Source organism: Oncorhynchus mykiss, chromosome 15, assembly GCF_057628025.1.
Source record: "Oncorhynchus mykiss isolate SJ-2025 chromosome 15, ASM5762802v1, whole genome shotgun sequence".
NCBI classification, from domain to species: Eukaryota; Metazoa; Chordata; class Actinopteri; order Salmoniformes; family Salmonidae; genus Oncorhynchus; species Oncorhynchus mykiss.
In genome coordinates, this window is record NC_143036.1 from 44,453,354 (window position 1) to 44,475,696 (window position 22,343).

At 42.3% G+C, this 22,343-nt stretch overlaps 21 non-coding genes across 21 annotated transcripts; all 21 read left to right on the forward strand.

Moving 5' to 3' along the window:
- Positions 1–956: 956 nt before the first annotated feature.
- On the forward strand, positions 957–1,028 carry trnap-cgg (transfer RNA proline (anticodon CGG)). Its single transcript has one exon. It is a non-coding gene; the product is annotated as a tRNA-Pro (tRNA).
- A 1,748-nt stretch (positions 1,029–2,776) lies between these two features.
- Positions 2,777–2,848, forward strand: trnap-cgg (transfer RNA proline (anticodon CGG)). The gene has a single exon. It is a non-coding gene; the product is annotated as a tRNA-Pro (tRNA).
- Positions 2,849–4,596: 1,748 nt separating this feature from the next.
- On the forward strand, positions 4,597–4,668 carry trnap-cgg (transfer RNA proline (anticodon CGG)). Its single transcript has one exon. It is a non-coding gene; the product is annotated as a tRNA-Pro (tRNA).
- An 834-nt stretch (positions 4,669–5,502) lies between these two features.
- On the forward strand, positions 5,503–5,574 carry trnap-cgg (transfer RNA proline (anticodon CGG)). The gene has a single exon. It is a non-coding gene; the product is annotated as a tRNA-Pro (tRNA).
- An 833-nt stretch (positions 5,575–6,407) lies between these two features.
- trnap-cgg (transfer RNA proline (anticodon CGG)) lies at positions 6,408–6,479 on the forward strand. Its single transcript has one exon. It is a non-coding gene; the product is annotated as a tRNA-Pro (tRNA).
- An 844-nt stretch (positions 6,480–7,323) lies between these two features.
- Positions 7,324–7,395, forward strand: trnap-cgg (transfer RNA proline (anticodon CGG)). The gene has a single exon. It is a non-coding gene; the product is annotated as a tRNA-Pro (tRNA).
- Positions 7,396–8,239: 844 nt separating this feature from the next.
- Positions 8,240–8,311, forward strand: trnap-cgg (transfer RNA proline (anticodon CGG)). The gene has a single exon. It is a non-coding gene; the product is annotated as a tRNA-Pro (tRNA).
- Positions 8,312–9,144: 833 nt separating this feature from the next.
- trnap-cgg (transfer RNA proline (anticodon CGG)) lies at positions 9,145–9,216 on the forward strand. Its single transcript has one exon. It is a non-coding gene; the product is annotated as a tRNA-Pro (tRNA).
- An 843-nt stretch (positions 9,217–10,059) lies between these two features.
- trnap-cgg (transfer RNA proline (anticodon CGG)) lies at positions 10,060–10,131 on the forward strand. The gene has a single exon. It is a non-coding gene; the product is annotated as a tRNA-Pro (tRNA).
- A 1,758-nt stretch (positions 10,132–11,889) lies between these two features.
- Positions 11,890–11,961, forward strand: trnap-cgg (transfer RNA proline (anticodon CGG)). Its single transcript has one exon. It is a non-coding gene; the product is annotated as a tRNA-Pro (tRNA).
- An 843-nt stretch (positions 11,962–12,804) lies between these two features.
- trnap-cgg (transfer RNA proline (anticodon CGG)) lies at positions 12,805–12,876 on the forward strand. Its single transcript has one exon. It is a non-coding gene; the product is annotated as a tRNA-Pro (tRNA).
- An 843-nt stretch (positions 12,877–13,719) lies between these two features.
- trnap-cgg (transfer RNA proline (anticodon CGG)) lies at positions 13,720–13,791 on the forward strand. The gene has a single exon. It is a non-coding gene; the product is annotated as a tRNA-Pro (tRNA).
- An 843-nt stretch (positions 13,792–14,634) lies between these two features.
- On the forward strand, positions 14,635–14,706 carry trnap-cgg (transfer RNA proline (anticodon CGG)). The gene has a single exon. It is a non-coding gene; the product is annotated as a tRNA-Pro (tRNA).
- An 843-nt stretch (positions 14,707–15,549) lies between these two features.
- trnap-cgg (transfer RNA proline (anticodon CGG)) lies at positions 15,550–15,621 on the forward strand. Its single transcript has one exon. It is a non-coding gene; the product is annotated as a tRNA-Pro (tRNA).
- Positions 15,622–16,464: 843 nt separating this feature from the next.
- trnap-cgg (transfer RNA proline (anticodon CGG)) lies at positions 16,465–16,536 on the forward strand. Its single transcript has one exon. It is a non-coding gene; the product is annotated as a tRNA-Pro (tRNA).
- Positions 16,537–17,379: 843 nt separating this feature from the next.
- On the forward strand, positions 17,380–17,451 carry trnap-cgg (transfer RNA proline (anticodon CGG)). Its single transcript has one exon. It is a non-coding gene; the product is annotated as a tRNA-Pro (tRNA).
- An 843-nt stretch (positions 17,452–18,294) lies between these two features.
- trnap-cgg (transfer RNA proline (anticodon CGG)) lies at positions 18,295–18,366 on the forward strand. The gene has a single exon. It is a non-coding gene; the product is annotated as a tRNA-Pro (tRNA).
- An 843-nt stretch (positions 18,367–19,209) lies between these two features.
- Positions 19,210–19,281, forward strand: trnap-cgg (transfer RNA proline (anticodon CGG)). Its single transcript has one exon. It is a non-coding gene; the product is annotated as a tRNA-Pro (tRNA).
- An 843-nt stretch (positions 19,282–20,124) lies between these two features.
- On the forward strand, positions 20,125–20,196 carry trnap-cgg (transfer RNA proline (anticodon CGG)). The gene has a single exon. It is a non-coding gene; the product is annotated as a tRNA-Pro (tRNA).
- An 804-nt stretch (positions 20,197–21,000) lies between these two features.
- On the forward strand, positions 21,001–21,072 carry trnap-cgg (transfer RNA proline (anticodon CGG)). Its single transcript has one exon. It is a non-coding gene; the product is annotated as a tRNA-Pro (tRNA).
- Positions 21,073–21,861: 789 nt separating this feature from the next.
- On the forward strand, positions 21,862–21,933 carry trnap-cgg (transfer RNA proline (anticodon CGG)). The gene has a single exon. It is a non-coding gene; the product is annotated as a tRNA-Pro (tRNA).
- Positions 21,934–22,343: the final 410 nt, after the last annotated feature.

Below are 22,343 nucleotides of genomic sequence, written 5' to 3' on the forward strand. Positions count from 1 at the left end.
GTCATTTCTGGTGACTGCAATAAAAATGCCTTTGATAAAACGGCTCGTTGGACTAGGGGTATGATTCTCGCTTCGGGTGCGAGAGGTCCCGGCTTCAAATCCCGGACGAGCCCATGTGTAGAGCCTTTAACAATCTGAAAGAGGCTGTTCTTGGGCAAGAAGTTTGGAGTGCAGACCAAGGTGGATGAGTGATAAAGGCAATGGATTGCTAATCCATTGTGCTCTGCACTCGTGGGTTCAGCATCGCACAGCATTTATTCATTTCTTCCTTGGTTAAAAAATCTATCATTTTAACCGGTACATAGATTACCTTCAGACGAGTGTCGTGACCCTTGTGGGGGTCGTAGAGCAAAACTGAGAACGACATTGTGTTTGTGAGAGTCTCCCCTTTCCATGGAATGGTCAAACAATTTTGTAGGTCAAACCGTTCGGAAGCTACAGCCATTTGTATGAGAAGACTGATTTTCAGGATGTGTCATGTTTTGACAAACATTGTTCTCGCTCTGCCGCATTTCACCAAAGATGCAGAGGTGTGACATCAGCGGTTATGAAGGTTTGAGAAGCATCCAGTGCAAAAAAAGTGACATTTCTAGTTTAAAACAGACAGATTCCAATGGGGATTTTTTATTTTATTCATGTACCGGTGCGTCAATCGGATCAAATGAAATGAGATCCAATTGATTTTGATGTCTACTTTTGAATTTTTTTTATCTACATTAGCTCTTTCTTCATTTGTTTCTTGCTGTTACAGCTAATGAAGATTGAATCTGAAAGACTCAGCAGATGAATTACAGAGTATTTGAACTAAAACCTGGTCAACTGCTTGGAAGACAGCTATGCTCACAAGTATACCACCAACACTCACGTTATTCACTGTGGCCTGGCACCATCGACCTGTCAATCCAAATCCTCACCGTCATTACTGGCGACTGCAATAAAAATGACTTTGATAAAACGGCTCGTTGGTCTAGGGGTATGATTCTCGCTTCGGGTGCGAGAGGTCCCGGGTTCAAATCCCGGACGAGCCCATGTGTAGAGCCTTTAACAATCTGAAAGAGGCTGTTCTTGGGCAAGAAGTTTGGAGTGCAGACCAAGGTGGATGAGTGATAAAGGCAATGGATTGCTAATCCATTGTGCTCTGCACTCGTGGGTACAGCATTTATTCATTTCTTCCTTGGTTAAAAAATCTATCATTTTAACCGGTACATAGATTACCTTCAGACGAGTGTCGTGACCCTTGTGGGGGTCGTAGAGCAAAACTGAGAACGACATTGTGTTTGTGAGAGTCTCCCCTTTCCATGGAATGGTCAAACAATTTTGTAGGTCAAACCGTTCGGAAGCTACAGCCATTTGTATGAGAAGACTGATTTTCGGGATGTGTCATGTTTTGACAAACATTGTTCTCGCTCTGCCGCATTTCACCAAAGATGCAGAGGTGTGACATCAGCGGTTATGAAGGTTTGAGAAGCATCCAGTGCAAAAAAAGTGACATTTCTAGTTTAAAACAGACAGATTCCAATGGGGATTTTTTATTTTATTCATGTACCGGTGCGTCAATCGGATCAAATGAAATGAGATCCAATTGATTTTGATGTCTACTTTTGAATTTTTTTTATCTACATTAGCTCTTTCTTCATTTGTTTCTTGCTGTTACAGCTAATGAAGATTGAATCTGAAAGACTCAGCAGATGAATTACAGAGTATTTGAACTAAAACCTGGTCAACTGCTTGGAAGACAGCTATGCTCACAAGTATACCACCAACACTCACGTTATTCACTGTGGCCTGGCACCATCGACCTGTCAATCCAAATCCTCACCGTCATTACTGGTGACTGCAATAAAAATGCCTTTGATAAAACGGCTCGTTGGTCTAGGGGTATGATTCTCGCTTCGGGTGCGAGAGGTCCCGGCTTCAAATCCCGGACGAGCCCATGTGTAGAGCCTTTAACAATCTGAAAGAGGCTGTTCTTGGGCAAGAAGTTTGGAGTGCAGACCAAGGTGGATGAGTGATAAAGGCAATGGATTGCTAATCCATTGTGCTCTGCACTCGTGGGTTCAGCATCGCACAGCATTTATTCATTTCTTCCTTGGTTAAAAAATCTATCATTTTAACCGGTACATAGATTACCTTCAGACGAGTGTCGTGACCCTTGTGGGGGTCGTAGAGCAAAACTGAGAACGACATTGTGTTTGTGAGAGTCTCCCCTTTCCATGGAATGGTCAAACAATTTTGTAGGTCAAACCGTTCGGAAGCTACAGCCATTTGTATGAGAAGACTGATTTTCGGGATGTGTCATGTTTTGACAAACATTGTTCTCACTCTGCCGCATTTCACCAAAGATGCAGAGGTGTGACATCAGCGGTTATGAAGGTTTGAGAAGCATCCAGTGCAAAAAAAGTGACATTTCTAGTTTAAAACAGACAGATTCCAATGGGGATTTTTTATTTTATTCATGTACCGGTGCGTCAATCGGATCAAATGAAATGAGATCCAATTGATTTTGATGTCTACTTTTGAATTTTTTTTATCTACATTAGCTCTTTCTTCATTTGTTTCTTGCTGTTACAGCTAATGAAGATTGAATCTGAAAGACTCAGCAGATGAATTACAGAGTATTTGAACTAAAACCTGGTCAACTGCTTGGAAGACAGCTATGCTCACAAGTATACCACCAACACTCACGTTATTCACTGTGGCCTGGCACCATCGACCTGTCAATCCAAATCCTCACCGTCATTACTGGCGACTGCAATAAAAATGACTTTGATAAAACGGCTCGTTGGTCTAGGGGTATGATTCTCGCTTCGGGTGCGAGAGGTCCCGGGTTCAAATCCCGGACGAGCCCATGTGTAGAGCCTTTAACAATCTGAAAGAGGCTGTTCTTGGGCAAGAAGTTTGGAGTGCAGACCAAGGTGGATGAGTGATAAAGGCAATGGATTGCTAATCCATTGTGCTCTGCACTCGTGGGTACAGCATTTATTCATTTCTTCCTTGGTTAAAAAATCTATCATTTTAACCGGTACATAGATTACCTTCAGACGAGTGTCGTGACCCTTGTGGGGGTCGTAGAGCAAAACTGAGAACGACATTGTGTTTGTGAGAGTCTCCCCTTTCCATGGAATGGTCAAACAATTTTGTAGGTCAAACCGTTCGGAAGCTACAGCCATTTGTATGAGAAGACTGATTTTCGGGATGTGTCATGTTTTGACAAACATTGTTCTCGCTCTGCCGCATTTCACCAAAGATGCAGAGGTGTGACATCAGCGGTTATGAAGGTTTGAGAAGCATCCAGTGCAAAAAAAGTGACATTTCTAGTTTAAAACAGACAGATTCCAATGGGGATTTTTTATTTTATTCATGTACCGGTGCGTCAATCGGATCAAATGAAATGAGATCCAATTGATTTTGATGTCTACTTTTGAATTTTTTTTATCTACATTAGCTCTTTCTTCATTTGTTTCTTGCTGTTACAGCTAATGAAGATTGAATCTGAAAGACTCAGCAGATGAATTACAGAGTATTTGAACTAAAACCTGGTCAACTGCTTGGAAGACAGCTATGCTCACAAGTATACCACCAACACTCACGTTATTCACTGTGGCCTGGCACCATCGACCTGTCAATCCAAATCCTCACCGTCATTACTGGCGACTGCAATAAAAATGACTTTGATAAAACGGCTCGTTGGTCTAGGGGTATGATTCTCGCTTCGGGTGTGAGAGGTCCCGGGTTCAAATCCCGGACGAGCCCATGTGTAGAGCCTTTAACAATCTGAAAGAGGCTGTTCTTGGGCAAGAAGTTTGGAGTGCAGACCAAGGTGGATGAGTGATAAAGGCAATGGATTGCTAATCCATTGTGCTCTGCACTCGTGGGTTCAGCATCGCACAGCATTTATTCATTTCTTCCTTGGTTAAAAAATCTATCATTTTAACCGGTACATAGATTACCTTCAGACGAGTGTCGTGACCCTTGTGGGGGTCGTAGAGCAAAACTGAGAACGACATTGTGTTTGTGAGAGTCTCCCCTTTCCATGGAATGGTCAAACAATTTTGTAGGTCAAACCGTTCGGAAGCTACAGCCATTTGTATGAGAAGACTGATTTTCGGGATGTGTCATGTTTTGACAAACATTGTTCTCGCTCTGCCGCATTTCACCAAAGATGCAGAGGTGTGACATCAGCGGTTATGAAGGTTTGAGAAGCATCCAGTGCAAAAAAAGTGACATTTCTAGTTTAAAACAGACAGATTCCAATGGGGATTTTTTATTTTATTCATGTACCGGTGCGTCAATCGGATCAAATGAAATGAGATCCAATTGATTTTGATGTCTACTTTTGAATTTTTTTAATCTACATTAGCTCTTTCTTCATTTGTTTCTTGCTGTTACAGCTAATGAAGATTGAATCTGAAAGACTCAGCAGATGAATTACAGAGTATTTGAACTAAAACCTGGTCAACTGCTTGGAAGACAGCTATGCTCACAAGTATACCACCAACACTCACGTTATTCACTGTGGCCTGGCACCATCGACCTGTCAATCCAAATCCTCACCGTCATTACTGGCGACTGCAATAAAAATGACTTTGATAAAACGGCTCGTTGGTCTAGGGGTATGATTCTCGCTTCGGGTGCGAGAGGTCCCGGGTTCAAATCCCGGACGAGCCCATGTGTAGAGCCTTTAACAATCTGAAAGAGGCTGTTCTTGGGCAAGAAGTTTGGAGTGCAGACCAAGGTGGATGAGTGATAAAGGCAATGGATTGCTAATCTATTGTGCTCTGCACTCGTGGGTACAGCATTTATTCATTTCTTCCTTGGTTAAAAAATCTATCATTTTAACCGGTACATAGATTACCTTCAGACGAGTGTCGTGACCCTTGTGGGGGTCGTAGAGCAAAACTGAGAACGACATTGTGTTTGTGAGAGTCTCCCCTTTCCATGGAATGGTCAAACAATTTTGTAGGTCAAACCGTTCGGAAGCTACAGCCATTTGTATGAGAAGACTGATTTTCGGGATGTGTCATGTTTTGACAAACATTGTTCTCGCTCTGCCGCATTTCACCAAAGATGCAGAGGTGTGACATCAGCGGTTATGAAGGTTTGAGAAGCATCCAGTGCAAAAAAAGTGACATTTCTAGTTTAAAACAGACAGATTCCAATGGGGATTTTTTATTTTATTCATGTACCGGTGCGTCAATCGGATCAAATGAAATGAGATCCAATTGATTTTGATGTCTACTTTTGAATTTTTTTTTATCTACATTAGCTCTTTCTTCATTTGTTTCTTGCTGTTACAGCTAATGAAGATTGAATCTGAAAGACTCAGCAGATGAATTACAGAGTATTTGAACTAAAACCTGGTCAACTGCTTGGAAGACAGCTATGCTCACAAGTATACCACCAACACTCACGTTATTCACTGTGGCCTGGCACCATCGACCTGTCAATCCAAATCCTCACCGTCATTACTGGCGACTGCAATAAAAATGACTTTGATAAAACGGCTCGTTGGTCTAGGGGTATGATTCTCGCTTCGGGTGCGAGAGGTCCCGGGTTCAAATCCCGGACGAGCCCATGTGTAGAGCCTTTAACAATCTGAAAGAGGCTGTTCTTGGGCAAGAAGTTTGGAGTGCAGACCAAGGTGGATGAGTGATAAAGGCAATGGATTGCTAATCCATTGTGCTCTGCACTCGTGGGTACAGCATTTATTCATTTCTTCCTTGGTTAAAAAATCTATCATTTTAACCGGTACATAGATTACCTTCAGACGAGTGTCGTGACCCTTGTGGGGGTCGTAGAGCAAAACTGAGAACGACATTGTGTTTGTGAGAGTCTCCCCTTTCCATGGAATGGTCAAACAATTTTGTAGGTCAAACCGTTCGGAAGCTACAGCCATTTGTATGAGAAGACTGATTTTCGGGATGTGTCATGTTTTGACAAACATTGTTCTCGCTCTGCCGCATTTCACCAAAGATGCAGAGGTGTGACATCAGCGGTTATGAAGGTTTGAGAAGCATCCAGTGCAAAAAAAGTGACATTTCTAGTTTAAAACAGACAGATTCCAATGGGGATTTTTTATTTTATTCATGTACCGGTGCGTCAATCGGATCAAATGAAATGAGATCCAATTGATTTTGATGTCTACTTTTGAATTTTTTTTATCTACATTAGCTCTTTCTTCATTTGTTTCTTGCTGTTACAGCTAATGAAGATTGAATCTGAAAGACTCAGCAGATGAATTACAGAGTATTTGAACTAAAACCTGGTCAACTGCTTGGAAGACAGCTATGCTCACAAGTATACCACCAACACTCACGTTATTCACTGTGGCCTGGCACCATCGACCTGTCAATCCAAATCCTCACCGTCATTACTGGCGACTGCAATAAAAATGACTTTGATAAAACGGCTCGTTGGTCTAGGGGTATGATTCTCGCTTCGGGTGCGAGAGGTCCCGGGTTCAAATCCCGGACGAGCCCATGTGTAGAGCCTTTAACAATCTGAAAGAGGCTGTTCTTGGGCAAGAAGTTTGGAGTGCAGACCAAGGTGGATGAGTGATAAAGGCAATGGATTGCTAATCCATTGTGCTCTGCACTCGTGGGTTCAGCATCGCACAGCATTTATTCATTTCTTCCTTGGTTAAAAAATCTATCATTTTAACCGGTACATAGATTACCTTCAGACGAGTGTCGTGACCCTTGTGGGGGTCGTAGAGCAAAACTGAGAACGACATTGTGTTTGTGAGAGTCTCCCCTTTCCATGGAATGGTCAAACAATTTTGTAGGTCAAACCGTTCGGAAGCTACAGCCATTTGTATGAGAAGACTGATTTTCGGGATGTGTCATGTTTTGACAAACATTGTTCTCGCTCTGCCGCATTTCACCAAAGATGCAGAGGTGTGACATCAGCGGTTATGAAGGTTTGAGAAGCATCCAGTGCAAAAAAAGTGACATTTCTAGTTTAAAACAGACAGATTCCAATGGGGATTTTTTATTTTATTCATGTACCGGTGCGTCAATCGGATCAAATGAAATGAGATCCAATTGATTTTGATGTCTACTTTTGAATTTTTTTTTATCTACATTAGCTCTTTCTTCATTTGTTTCTTGCTGTTACAGCTAATGAAGATTGAATCTGAAAGACTCAGCAGATGAATTACAGAGTATTTGAACTAAAACCTGGTCAACTGCTTGGAAGACAGCTATGCTCACAAGTATACCACCAACACTCACGTTATTCACTGTGGCCTGGCACCATCGACCTGTCAATCCAAATCCTCACCGTCATTACTGGCGACTGCAATAAAAATGACTTTGATAAAACGGCTCGTTGGTCTAGGGGTATGATTCTCGCTTCGGGTGCGAGAGGTCCCGGGTTCAAATCCCGGACGAGCCCATGTGTAGAGCCTTTAACAATCTGAAAGAGGCTGTTCTTGGGCAAGAAGTTTGGAGTGCAGACCAAGGTGGATGAGTGATAAAGGCAATGGATTGCTAATCCATTGTGCTCTGCACTCGTGGGTTCAGCATCGCACAGCATTTATTCATTTCTTCCTTGGTTAAAAAATCTATCATTTTAACCGGTACATAGATTACCTTCAGACGAGTGTCGTGACCCTTGTGGGGGTCGTAGAGCAAAACTGAGAACGACATTGTGTTTGTGAGAGTCTCCCCTTTCCATGGAATGGTCAAACAATTTTGTAGGTCAAACCGTTCGGAAGCTACAGCCATTTGTATGAGAAGACTGATTTTCGGGATGTGTCATGTTTTGACAAACATTGTTCTCGCTCTGCCGCATTTCACCAAAGATGCAGAGGTGTGACATCAGCGGTTATGAAGGTTTGAGAAGCATCCAGTGCAAAAAAAGTGACATTTCTAGTTTAAAACAGACAGATTCCAATGGGGATTTTTTATTTTATTCATGTACCGGTGCGTCAATCGGATCAAATGAAATGAGATCCAATTGATTTTGATGTCTACTTTTGAATTTTTTTTTATCTACATTAGCTCTTTCTTCATTTGTTTCTTGCTGTTACAGCTAATGAAGATTGAATCTGAAAGACTCAGCAGATGAATTACAGAGTATTTGAACTAAAACCTGGTCAACTGCTTGGAAGACAGCTATGCTCACAAGTATACCACCAACACTCACGTTATTCACTGTGGCCTGGCACCATCGACCTGTCAATCCAAATCCTCACCGTCATTACTGGCGACTGCAATAAAAATGACTTTGATAAAACGGCTCGTTGGTCTAGGGGTATGATTCTCGCTTCGGGTGCGAGAGGTCCCGGGTTCAAATCCCGGACGAGCCCATGTGTAGAGCCTTTAACAATCTGAAAGAGGCTGTTCTTGGGCAAGAAGTTTGGAGTGCAGACCAAGGTGGATGAGTGATAAAGGCAATGGATTGCTAATCCATTGTGCTCTGCACTCGTGGGTACAGCATTTATTCATTTCTTCCTTGGTTAAAAAATCTATCATTTTAACCGGTACATAGATTACCTTCAGACGAGTGTCGTGACCCTTGTGGGGGTCGTAGAGCAAAACTGAGAACGACATTGTGTTTGTGAGAGTCTCCCCTTTCCATGGAATGGTCAAACAATTTTGTAGGTCAAACCGTTCGGAAGCTACAGCCATTTGTATGAGAAGACTGATTTTCGGGATGTGTCATGTTTTGACAAACATTGTTCTCGCTCTGCCGCATTTCACCAAAGATGCAGAGGTGTGACATCAGCGGTTATGAAGGTTTGAGAAGCATCCAGTGCAAAAAAAGTGACATTTCTAGTTTAAAACAGACAGATTCCAATGGGGATTTTTTATTTTATTCATGTACCGGTGCGTCAATCGGATCAAATGAAATGAGATCCAATTGATTTTGATGTCTACTTTTGAATTTTTTTTATCTACATTAGCTCTTTCTTCATTTGTTTCTTGCTGTTACAGCTAATGAAGATTGAATCTGAAAGACTCAGCAGATGAATTACAGAGTATTTGAACTAAAACCTGGTCAACTGCTTGGAAGACAGCTATGCTCACAAGTATACCACCAACACTCACGTTATTCACTGTGGCCTGGCACCATCGACCTGTCAATCCAAATCCTCACCGTCATTACTGGCGACTGCAATAAAAATGACTTTGATAAAACGGCTCGTTGGTCTAGGGGTATGATTCTCGCTTCGGGTGCGAGAGGTCCCGGGTTCAAATCCCGGACGAGCCCATGTGTAGAGCCTTTAACAATCTGAAAGAGGCTGTTCTTGGGCAAGAAGTTTGGAGTGCAGACCAAGGTGGATGAGTGATAAAGGCAATGGATTGCTAATCCATTGTGCTCTGCACTCGTGGGTTCAGCATCGCACAGCATTTATTCATTTCTTCCTTGGTTAAAAAATCTATCATTTTAACCGGTACATAGATTACCTTCAGACGAGTGTCGTGACCCTTGTGGGGGTCGTAGAGCAAAACTGAGAACGACATTGTGTTTGTGAGAGTCTCCCCTTTCCATGGAATGGTCAAACAATTTTGTAGGTCAAACCGTTCGGAAGCTACAGCCATTTGTATGAGAAGACTGATTTTCGGGATGTGTCATGTTTTGACAAACATTGTTCTCGCTCTGCCGCATTTCACCAAAGATGCAGAGGTGTGACATCAGCGGTTATGAAGGTTTGAGAAGCATCCAGTGCAAAAAAAGTGACATTTCTAGTTTAAAACAGACAGATTCCAATGGGGATTTTTTATTTTATTCATGTACCGGTGCGTCAATCGGATCAAATGAAATGAGATCCAATTGATTTTGATGTCTACTTTTGAATTTTTTTAATCTACATTAGCTCTTTCTTCATTTGTTTCTTGCTGTTACAGCTAATGAAGATTGAATCTGAAAGACTCAGCAGATGAATTACAGAGTATTTGAACTAAAACCTGGTCAACTGCTTGGAAGACAGCTATGCTCACAAGTATACCACCAACACTCACGTTATTCACTGTGGCCTGGCACCATCGACCTGTCAATCCAAATCCTCACCGTCATTACTGGCGACTGCAATAAAAATGACTTTGATAAAACGGCTCGTTGGTCTAGGGGTATGATTCTCGCTTCGGGTGCGAGAGGTCCCGGGTTCAAATCCCGGACGAGCCCATGTGTAGAGCCTTTAACAATCTGAAAGAGGCTGTTCTTGGGCAAGAAGTTTGGAGTGCAGACCAAGGTGGATGAGTGATAAAGGCAATGGATTGCTAATCCATTGTGCTCTGCACTCGTGGGTTCAGCATCGCACAGCATTTATTCATTTCTTCCTTGGTTAAAAAATCTATCATTTTAACCGGTACATAGATTACCTTCAGACGAGTGTCGTGACCCTTGTGGGGGTCGTAGAGCAAAACTGAGAACGACATTGTGTTTGTGAGAGTCTCCCCTTTCCATGGAATGGTCAAACAATTTTGTAGGTCAAACCGTTCGGAAGCTACAGCCATTTGTATGAGAAGACTGATTTTCGGGATGTGTCATGTTTTGACAAACATTGTTCTCGCTCTGCCGCATTTCACCAAAGATGCAGAGGTGTGACATCAGCGGTTATGAAGGTTTGAGAAGCATCCAGTGCAAAAAAAGTGACATTTCTAGTTTAAAACAGACAGATTCCAATGGGGATTTTTTATTTTATTCATGTACCGGTGCGTCAATCGGATCAAATGAAATGAGATCCAATTGATTTTGATGTCTACTTTTGAATTTTTTTAATCTACATTAGCTCTTTCTTCATTTGTTTCTTGCTGTTACAGCTAATGAAGATTGAATCTGAAAGACTCAGCAGATGAATTACAGAGTATTTGAACTAAAACCTGGTCAACTGCTTGGAAGACAGCTATGCTCACAAGTATACCACCAACACTCACGTTATTCACTGTGGCCTGGCACCATCGACCTGTCAATCCAAATCCTCACCGTCATTACTGGCGACTGCAATAAAAATGACTTTGATAAAACGGCTCGTTGGTCTAGGGGTATGATTCTTGCTTCGGGTGCGAGAGGTCCCGGGTTCAAATCCCGGACGAGCCCATGTGTAGAGCCTTTAACAATCTGAAAGAGGCTGTTCTTGGGCAAGAAGTTTGGAGTGCAGACCAAGGTGGATGAGTGATAAAGGCAATGGATTGCTAATCCATTGTGCTCTGCACTCGTGGGTTCAGCATCGCACAGCATTTATTCATTTCTTCCTTGGTTAAAAAATCTATCATTTTAACCGGTACATAGATTACCTTCAGACGAGTGTCGTGACCCTTGTGGGGGTCGTAGAGCAAAACTGAGAACGACATTGTGTTTGTGAGAGTCTCCCCTTTCCATGGAATGGTCAAACAATTTTGTAGGTCAAACCGTTCGGAAGCTACAGCCATTTGTATGAGAAGACTGATTTTCGGGATGTGTCATGTTTTGACAAACATTGTTCTCGCTCTGCCGCATTTCACCAAAGATGCAGAGGTGTGACATCAGCGGTTATGAAGGTTTGAGAAGCATCCAGTGCAAAAAAAGTGACATTTCTAGTTTAAAACAGACAGATTCCAATGGGGATTTTTTATTTTATTCATGTACCGGTGCGTCAATCGGATCAAATGAAATGAGATCCAATTGATTTTGATGTCTACTTTTGAATTTTTTTAATCTACATTAGCTCTTTCTTCATTTGTTTCTTGCTGTTACAGCTAATGAAGATTGAATCTGAAAGACTCAGCAGATGAATTACAGAGTATTTGAACTAAAACCTGGTCAACTGCTTGGAAGACAGCTATGCTCACAAGTATACCACCAACACTCACGTTATTCACTGTGGCCTGGCACCATCGACCTGTCAATCCAAATCCTCACCGTCATTACTGGCGACTGCAATAAAAATGACTTTGATAAAACGGCTCGTTGGTCTAGGGGTATGATTCTCGCTTCGGGTGCGAGAGGTCCCGGGTTCAAATCCCGGACGAGCCCATGTGTAGAGCCTTTAACAATCTGAAAGAGGCTGTTCTTGGGCAAGAAGTTTGGAGTGCAGACCAAGGTGGATGAGTGATAAAGGCAATGGATTGCTAATCCATTGTGCTCTGCACTCGTGGGTTCAGCATCGCACAGCATTTATTCATTTCTTCCTTGGTTAAAAAATCTATCATTTTAACCGGTACATAGATTACCTTCAGACGAGTGTCGTGACCCTTGTGGGGGTCGTAGAGCAAAACTGAGAACGACATTGTGTTTGTGAGAGTCTCCCCTTTCCATGGAATGGTCAAACAATTTTGTAGGTCAAACCGTTCGGAAGCTACAGCCATTTGTATGAGAAGACTGATTTTCGGGATGTGTCATGTTTTGACAAACATTGTTCTCGCTCTGCCGCATTTCACCAAAGATGCAGAGGTGTGACATCAGCGGTTATGAAGGTTTGAGAAGCATCCAGTGCAAAAAAAGTGACATTTCTAGTTTAAAACAGACAGATTCCAATGGGGATTTTTTATTTTATTCATGTACCGGTGCGTCAATCGGATCAAATGAAATGAGATCCAATTGATTTTGATGTCTACTTTTGAATTTTTTTAATCTACATTAGCTCTTTCTTCATTTGTTTCTTGCTGTTACAGCTAATGAAGATTGAATCTGAAAGACTCAGCAGATGAATTACAGAGTATTTGAACTAAAACCTGGTCAACTGCTTGGAAGACAGCTATGCTCACAAGTATACCACCAACACTCACGTTATTCACTGTGGCCTGGCACCATCGACCTGTCAATCCAAATCCTCACCGTCATTACTGGCGACTGCAATAAAAATGACTTTGATAAAACGGCTCGTTGGTCTAGGGGTATGATTCTCGCTTCGGGTGCGAGAGGTCCCGGGTTCAAATCCCGGACGAGCCCATGTGTAGAGCCTTTAACAATCTGAAAGAGGCTGTTCTTGGGCAAGAAGTTTGGAGTGCAGACCAAGGTGGATGAGTGATAAAGGCAATGGATTGCTAATCCATTGTGCTCGGCACTCGTGGGTTCAGCATCGCACAGCATTTATTCATTTCTTCCTTGGTTAAAAAATCTATCATTTTAACCGGTACATAGATTACCTTCAGACGAGTGTCGTGACCCTTGTGGGGGTCGTAGAGCAAAACTGAGAACGACATTGTGTTTGTGAGAGTCTCCCCTTTCCATGGAATGGTCAAACAATTTTGTAGGTCAAACCGTTCGGAAGCTACAGCCATTTGTATGAGAAGACTGATTTTCGGGATGTGTCATGTTTTGACAAACATTGTTCTCGCTCTGCCGCATTTCACCAAAGATGCAGAGGTGTGACATCAGCGGTTATGAAGGTTTGAGAAGCATCCAGTGCAAAAAAAGTGACATTTCTAGTTTAAAACAGACAGATTCCAATGGGGATTTTTTATTTTATTCATGTACCGGTGCGTCAATCGGATCAAATGAAATGAGATCCAATTGATTTTGATGTCTACTTTTGAATTTTTTTAATCTACATTAGCTCTTTCTTCATTTGTTTCTTGCTGTTACAGCTAATGAAGATTGAATCTGAAAGACTCAGCAGATGAATTACAGAGTATTTGAACTAAAACCTGGTCAACTGCTTGGAAGACAGCTATGCTCACAAGTATACCACCAACACTCACGTTATTCACTGTGGCCTGGCACCATCGACCTGTCAATCCAAATCCTCACCGTCATTACTGGCGACTGCAATAAAAATGACTTTGATAAAACGGCTCGTTGGTCTAGGGGTATGATTCTCGCTTCGGGTGCGAGAGGTCCCGGGTTCAAATCCCGGACGAGCCCATGTGTAGAGCCTTTAACAATCTGAAAGAGGCTGTTCTTGGGCAAGAAGTTTGGAGTGCAGACCAAGGTGGATGAGTGATAAAGGCAATGGATTGCTAATCCATTGTGCTCTGCACTCGTGGGTTCAGCATCGCACAGCATTTATTCATTTCTTCCTTGGTTAAAAAATCTATCATTTTAACCGGTACATAGATTACCTTCAGACGAGTGTCGTGACCCTTGTGGGGGTCGTAGAGCAAAACTGAGAACGACATTGTGTTTGTGAGAGTCTCCCCTTTCCATGGAATGGTCAAACAATTTTGTAGGTCAAACCGTTCGGAAGCTACAGCCATTTGTATGAGAAGACTGATTTTCGGGATGTGTCATGTTTTGACAAACATTGTTCTCGCTCTGCCGCATTTCACCAAAGATGCAGAGGTGTGACATCAGCGGTTATGAAGGTTTGAGAAGCATCCAGTGCAAAAAAAGTGACATTTCTAGTTTAAAACAGACAGATTCCAATGGGGATTTTTTATTTTATTCATGTACCGGTGCGTCAATCGGATCAAATGAAATGAGATCCAATTGATTTTGATGTCTACTTTTGAATTTTTTTAATCTACATTAGCTCTTTCTTCATTTGTTTCTTGCTGTTACAGCTAATGAAGATTGAATCTGAAAGACTCAGCAGATGAATTACAGAGTATTTGAACTAAAACCTGGTCAACTGCTTGGAAGACAGCTATGCTCACAAGTATACCACCAACACTCACGTTATTCACTGTGGCCTGGCACCATCGACCTGTCAATCCAAATCCTCACCGTCATTACTGGCGACTGCAATAAAAATGACTTTGATAAAACGGCTCGTTGGTCTAGGGGTATGATTCTCGCTTCGGGTGCGAGAGGTCCCGGGTTCAAATCCCGGACGAGCCCATGTGTAGAGCCTTTAACAATCTGAAAGAGGCTGTTCTTGGGCAAGAAGTTTGGAGTGCAGACCAAGGTGGATGAGTGATAAAGGCAATGGATTGCTAATCCATTGTGCTCTGCACTCGTGGGTTCAGCATCGCACAGCATTTATTCATTTCTTCCTTGGTTAAAAAATCTATCATTTTAACCGGTACATAGATTACCTTCAGACGAGTGTCGTGACCCTTGTGGGGGTCGTAGAGCAAAACTGAGAACGACATTGTGTTTGTGAGAGTCTCCCCTTTCCATGGAATGGTCAAACAATTTTGTAGGTCAAACCGTTCGGAAGCTACAGCCATTTGTATGAGAAGACTGATTTTCGGGATGTGTCATGTTTTGACAAACATTGTTCTCGCTCTGCCGCATTTCACCAAAGATGCAGAGGTGTGACATCAGCGGTTATGAAGGTTTGAGAAGCATCCAGTGCAAAAAAAGTGACATTTCTAGTTTAAAACAGACAGATTCCAATGGGGATTTTTTATTTTATTCATGTACCGGTGCGTCAATCGGATCAAATGAAATGAGATCCAATTGATTTTGATGTCTACTTTTGAATTTTTTTAATCTACATTAGCTCTTTCTTCATTTGTTTCTTGCTGTTACAGCTAATGAAGATTGAATCTGAAAGACTCAGCAGATGAATTACAGAGTATTTGAACTAAAACCTGGTCAACTGCTTGGAAGACAGCTATGCTCACAAGTATACCACCAACACTCACGTTATTCACTGTGGCCTGGCACCATCGACCTGTCAATCCAAATCCTCACCGTCATTACTGGCGACTGCAATAAAAATGCCTTTGATAAAACGGCTCGTTGGTCTAGGGGTATGATTCTCGCTTCGGGTGCGAGAGGTCCCGGGTTCAAATCCCGGACGAGCCCATGTGTAGAGCCTTTAACAATCTGAAAGAGGCTGTTCTTGGGCAAGAAGTTTGGAGTGCAGACCAAGGTGGATGAGTGATAAAGGCAATGGATTGCTAATCCATTGTGCTCTGCACTCGTGGGTTCAGCATCGCACAGCATTTATTCATTTCTTCCTTGGTTAAAAAATCTATCATTTTAACCGGTACATAGATTACCTTCAGACGAGTGTCGTGACCCTTGTGGGGGTCGTATAGCAAAACTGAGAACGACATTGTGTTTGTGAGAGTCTCCCCTTTCCATGGAATGGTCAAACAATTTTGTAGGTCAAACCGTTCGGAAGCTACAGCCATTTGTATGAGAAGACTGATTTTCGGGATGTGTCATGTTTTGACAAACATTGTTCTCGCTCTGCCGCATTTCACCAAAGATGCAGAGGTGTGACATCAGCGGTTATGAAGGTTTGAGAAGCATCCAGTGCAAAAAAAGTGACATTTCTAGTTTAAAACAGACAGATTCCAATGGGGATTTTTTATTTTATTCATGTACCGGTGCGTCAATCGGATCAAATGAAATGAGATCCAATTGATTTTGATGTCTACTTTTGAATTTTTTTTATCTACATTAGCTCTTTCTTCATTTGTTTCTTGCTGTTACAGCTAATGAAGATTGAATCTGAAAGACTCAGCAGATGAATTACAGAGTATTTGAACTAAAACCTGGTCAACTGCTTGGAAGACAGCTATGCTCACAAGTATACCACCAACACTCACGTTATTCACTGTGGCCTGGCACCATCGACCTGTCAATCCAAATCCTCACCGTCATTACTGGCGACTGCAATAAAAATGACTTTGATAAAACGGCTCGTTGGTCTAGGGGTATGATTCTCGCTTCGGGTGCGAGAGGTCCCGGGTTCAAATCCCGGACGAGCCCATGTGTAGAGCCTTTAACAATCTGAAAGAGGCTGTTCTTGGGCAAGAAGTTTGGAGTGCAGACCAAGGTGGATGAGTGATAAAGGCAATGGATTGCTAATCCATTGTGCTCTGCACTCGTGGGTTCAGCATCGCACAGCATTTATTCATTTCTTCCTTGGTTAAAAAATCTATCATTTTAACCGGTACATAGATTACCTTCAGACGAGTGTCGTGACCCTTGTGGGGGTCGTAGAGCAAAACTGAGAACGACATTGTGTTTGTGAGAGTCTCCCCTTTCCATGGAATGGTCAAACAATTTTGTAGGTCAAACCGTTCGGAAGCTACAGCCATTTGTATGAGAAGACTGATTTTCGGGATGTGTCATGTTTTGACAAACATTGTTCTCGCTCTGCCGCATTTCACCAAAGATGCAGAGGTGTGACATCAGCGGTTATGAAGGTTTGAGAAGCATCCAGTGCAAAAAAAGTGACATTTCTAGTTTAAAACAGACAGATTCCAATGGGGATTTTTTATTTTATTCATGTACCGGTGCGTCAATCGGATCAAATGAAATGAGATCCAATTGATTTTGATGTCTACTTTTGAATTTTTTTAATCTACATTAGCTCTTTCTTCATTTGTTTCTTGCTGTTACAGCTAATGAAGATTGAATCTGAAAGACTCAGCAGATGAATTACAGAGTATTTGAACTAAAACCTGGTCAACTGCTTGGAAGACAGCTATGCTCACAAGTATACCACCAACACTCACGTTATTCACTGTGGCCTGGCACCATCGACCTGTCAATCCAAATCCTCACCGTCATTACTGGCGACTGCAATAAAAATGCCTTTGATAAAACGGCTCGTTGGTCTAGGGGTATGATTCTCGCTTCGGGTGCGAGAGGTCCCGGGTTCAAATCCCGGACGAGCCCATGTGTAGAGCCTTTAACAATCTGAAAGAGGCTGTTCTTGGGCAAGAAGTTTGGAGTGCAGACCAAGGTGGATGAGTGATAAAGGCAATGGATTGCTAATCCATTGTGCTCTGCACTCGTGGGTTCAGCATCGCACAGCATTTATTCATTTCTTCCTTGGTTAAAAAATCTATCATTTTAACCGGTACATAGATTACCTTCAGACGAGTGTCGTGACCCTTGTGGGGGTCGTATAGCAAAACTGAGAACGACATTGTGTTTGTGAGAGTCTCCCCTTTCCATGGAATGGTCAAACAATTTTGTAGGTCAAACCGTTCGGAAGCTACAGCCATTTGTATGAGAAGACTGATTTTCGGGATGTGTCATGTTTTGACAAACATTGTTCTCGCTCTGCCGCATTTCACCAAAGATGCAGAGGTGTGACATCAGCGGTTATGAAGGTTTGAGAAGCATCCAGTGCAAAAAAAGTGACATTTCTAGTTTAAAACAGACAGATTCCAATGGGGATTTTTTATTTTATTCATGTACCGGTGCGTCAATCGGATCAAATGAAATGAGATCCAATTGATTTTGATGTCTACTTTTGAATTTTTTTAATCTACATTAGCTCTTTCTTCATTTGTTTCTTGCTGTTACAGCTAATGAAGATTGAATCTGAAAGACTCAGCAGATGAATTACAGAGTATTTGAACTAAAACCTGGTCAACTGCTTGGAAGACAGCTATGCTCACAAGTATACCACCAACACTCACGTTATTCACTGTGGCCTGGCACCATCGACCTGTCAATCCAAATCCTCACCGTCATTACTGGCGACTGCAATAAAAATGACTTTGATAAAACGGCTCGTTGGTCTAGGGGTATGATTCTCGCTTCGGGTGCGAGAGGTCCCGGGTTCAAATCCCGGACGAGCCCATGTGTAGAGCCTTTAACAATCTGAAAGAGGCTGTTCTTGGGCAAGAAGTTTGGAGTGCAGACCAAGGTGGATGAGTGATAAAGGCAATGGATTGCTAATCCATTGTGCTCTGCACTCGTGGGTTCAGCATCGCACAGCATTTATTCATTTCTTCCTTGGTTAAAAAATCTATCATTTTAACCGGTACATAGATTACCTTCAGACGAGTGTCGTGACCCTTGTGGGGGTCGTATAGCAAAACTGAGAACGACATTGTGTTTGTGAGAGTCTCCCCTTTCCATGGAATGGTCAAACAATTTTGTAGGTCAAACCGTTCGGAAGCTACAGCCATTTGTATGAGAAGACTGATTTTCGGGATGTGTCATGTTTTGACAAACATTGTTCTCGCTCTGCCGCATTTCACCAAAGATGCAGAGGTGTGACATCAGCGGTTATGAAGGTTTGAGAAGCATCCAGTGCAAAAAAAGTGACATTTCTAGTTTAAAACAGACAGATTCCAATGGGGATTTTTTATTTTATTCATGTACCGGTGCGTCAATCGGATCAAATGAAATGAGATCCAATTGATTTTGATGTCTACTTTTGAATTTTTTTTATCTACATTAGCTCTTTCTTCATTTGTTTCTTGCTGTTACAGCTAATGAAGATTGAATCTGAAAGACTCAGCAGATGAATTACAGAGTATTTGAACTAAAACCTGGTCAACTGCTTGGAAGACAGCTATGCTCACAAGTATACCACCAACACTCACGTTATTCACTGTGGCCTGGCACCATCGACCTGTCAATCCAAATCCTCACCGTCATTACTGGCGACTGCAATAAAAATGACTTTGATAAAACGGCTCGTTGGTCTAGGGGTATGATTCTCGCTTCGGGTGCGAGAGGTCCCGGGTTCAAATCCCGGACGAGCCCATGTGTAGAGCCTTCAACAATCTGAAAGAGGCTGTTCTTGGGCAAGAAGTTTGGAGTGCAGACCAAGGTGGATGAGTGATAAAGGCAATGGATTGCTAATCCATTGTGCTCTGCACTCGTGGGTTCAGCATCGCACAGCATTTATTCATTTCTTCCTTGGTTAAAAAATCTATCATTTTAACCGGTACATAGATTACCTTCAGACGAGTGTCGTGACCCTTGTGGGGGTCGTAGAGCAAAACTGAGAACGACATTGTGTTTGTGAGAGTCTCCCCTTTCCATGGAATGGTCAAACAATTTTGTAGGTCAAACCGTTCGGAAGCTACAGCCATTTGTATGAGAAGACTGATTTTCGGGATGTGTCATGTTTTGACAAACATTGTTCTCGCTCTGCCGCATTTCACCAAAGATGCAGAGGTGTGACATCAGCGGTTATGAAGGTTTGAGAAGCATCCAGTGCAAAAAAAGTGACATTTCTAGTTTAAAACAGACAGATTCCAATGGGGATTTTTTATTTTATTCATGTACCGGTGCGTCAATCGGATCAAATGAAATGAGATCCAATTGATTTTGATGTCTACTTTTGAATTTTTTTAATCTACATTAGCTCTTTCTTCATTTGTTTCTTGCTGTTACAGCTAATGAAGATTGAATCTGAAAGACTCAGCAGATGAATTACAGAGTATTTGAACTAAAACCTGGTCAACTGCTTGGAAGACAGCTATGCTCACAAGTATACCACCAACACTCACGTTATTCACTGTGGCCTGGCACCATCGACCTGTCAATCCAAATCCTCACCGTCATTACTGGCGACTGCAATAAAAATGACTTTGATAAAACGGCTCGTTGGTCTAGGGGTATGATTCTCGCTTCGGGTGCGAGAGGTCCCGGGTTCAAATCCCGGACGAGCCCATGTGTAGAGCCTTTAACAATCTGAAAGAGGCTGTTCTTGGGCAGGAAGTTTGGAGTGCAGACCAAGGTGGATGAGTGATAAAGGCAATGGATTGCTAATCCATTGTGCTCTGCACTCGTGGGTTCAGCATCGCACAGCATTTATTCATTTCTTCCTTGGTTAAAAAATCTATCATTTTAACCGGTACATAGATTACCTTCAGACGAGTGTCGTGACCCTTGTGGGGGTCGTAGAGCAAAACTGAGATGGTCAAACAATTTTGTAGGTCAAACCGTTCGGAAGCTACAGCCATTTGTATGAGAAGACTGATTTTCGGGATGTGTCATGTTTTGACAAACATTGTTCTCGCTCTGCCGCATTTCACCAAAGATGCAGAGGTGTGACATCAGCGGTTATGAAGGTTTGAGAAGCATCCAGTGCAAAAAAAGTGACATTTCTAGTTTAAAACAGACAGATTCCAATGGGGATTTTTTATTTTATTCATGTACCGGTGCGTCAATCGGATCAAATGAAATGAGATCCAATTGATTTTGATGTCTACTTTTGCATTTTTTTTATCTACATTAGCTCTTTCTTCATTTGTTTCTTGCTGTTACAGCTAATGAAGATTGAATCTGAAAGACTCAGCAGATGAATTACAGAGTATTTGAACTAAAACCTGGTCAACTGCTTGGAAGACAGCTATGCTCACAAGTATACCACCAACACTCACGTTATTCACTGTGGCCTGGCACCATCGACCTGTCAATCCAAATCCTCACCGTCATTACTGGCGACTGCAATAAAAATGACTTTGATAAAACGGCTCGTTGGTCTAGGGGTATGATTCTCGCTTCGGGTGCGAGAGGTCCCGGGTTCAAATCCCGGACGAGCCCATGTGTAGAGCCTTTAACAATCTTGGGCAAGAAGTTTGGAGTGCAGACCAAGGTGGATGAGTGATAAAGGCAATGGATTGCTAATCCATTGTGCTCTGCACTCGTGGGTTCAGCATCGCACAGCATTTATTAATTTCTTCCTTGGTTAAAAAATCTATCATTTTAACCGGTACATAGATTACCTTCAGACGAGTGTCGTGACCCTTGTGGGGGTCGTAGAGCAAAACTGAGATGGTCAAACAATTTTGTAGGTCAAACCGTTCGGAAGCTACAGCCATTTGTATGAGAAGACTGATTTTCGGGATGTGTCATGTTTTGACAAACATTGTTCTCGCTCTGCCGCATTTCACCAAAGATGCAGAGGTGTGACATCAGCGGTTATGAAGGTTTGAGAAGCATCCAGTGCAAAAAAAGTGACATTTCTAGTTTAAAACAGACAGATTCCAATGGGGATTTTTTATTTTATTCATGTACCGGTGCGTCAATCGGATCAAATGAAATGAGATCCAATTGATTTTGATGTCTACTTTTGAATTTTTTTAATCTACATTAGCTCTTTCTTCATTTGTTTCTTGCTGTTACAGCTAATGAAGATTGAATCTGAAAGACTCAGCAGATGAATTACAGAGTATTTGAACTAAAACCTGGTCAACTGCTTGGAAGACAGCTATGCTCACAAGTATACCACCAACACTCACGTTATTCACTGTGGCCTGGCACCATCGACCTGTCAATCCAAATCCTCACCGTCATTACTGGCGACTGCAATAAAAATGACTTTGATAAAACGGCTCGTTGGTCTAGGGGTATGATTCTCGCTTCGGGTGCGAGAGGTCCCGGGTTCAAATCCCGGACGAGCCCATGTGTAGAGCCTTTAACAATCTGAAAGAGGCTGTTCTTGGGCAAGAAGTTTGGAGTGCAGACCAAGGTGGATGAGTGATAAAGGCAATGGATTGCTAATCCATTGTGCTCTGCACTCGTGGGTTCAGCATCGCACAGCATTTATTCATTTCTTCCTTGGTTAAAAAATCTATCATTTTAACCGGTACATAGATTACCTTCAGACGAGTGTCGTGACCCTTGTGGGGGTCGTAGAGCAAAACTGAGAACGACATTGTGTTTGTGAGAGTCTCCCCTTTCCATGGAATGGTCAAACAATTTTGTAGGTCAAACCGTTCGGAAGCTACAGCCATTTGTATGAGAAGACTGATTTTCGGGATGTGTCATGTTTTGACAAACATTGTTCTCGCTCTGCCGCATTTCACCAAAGA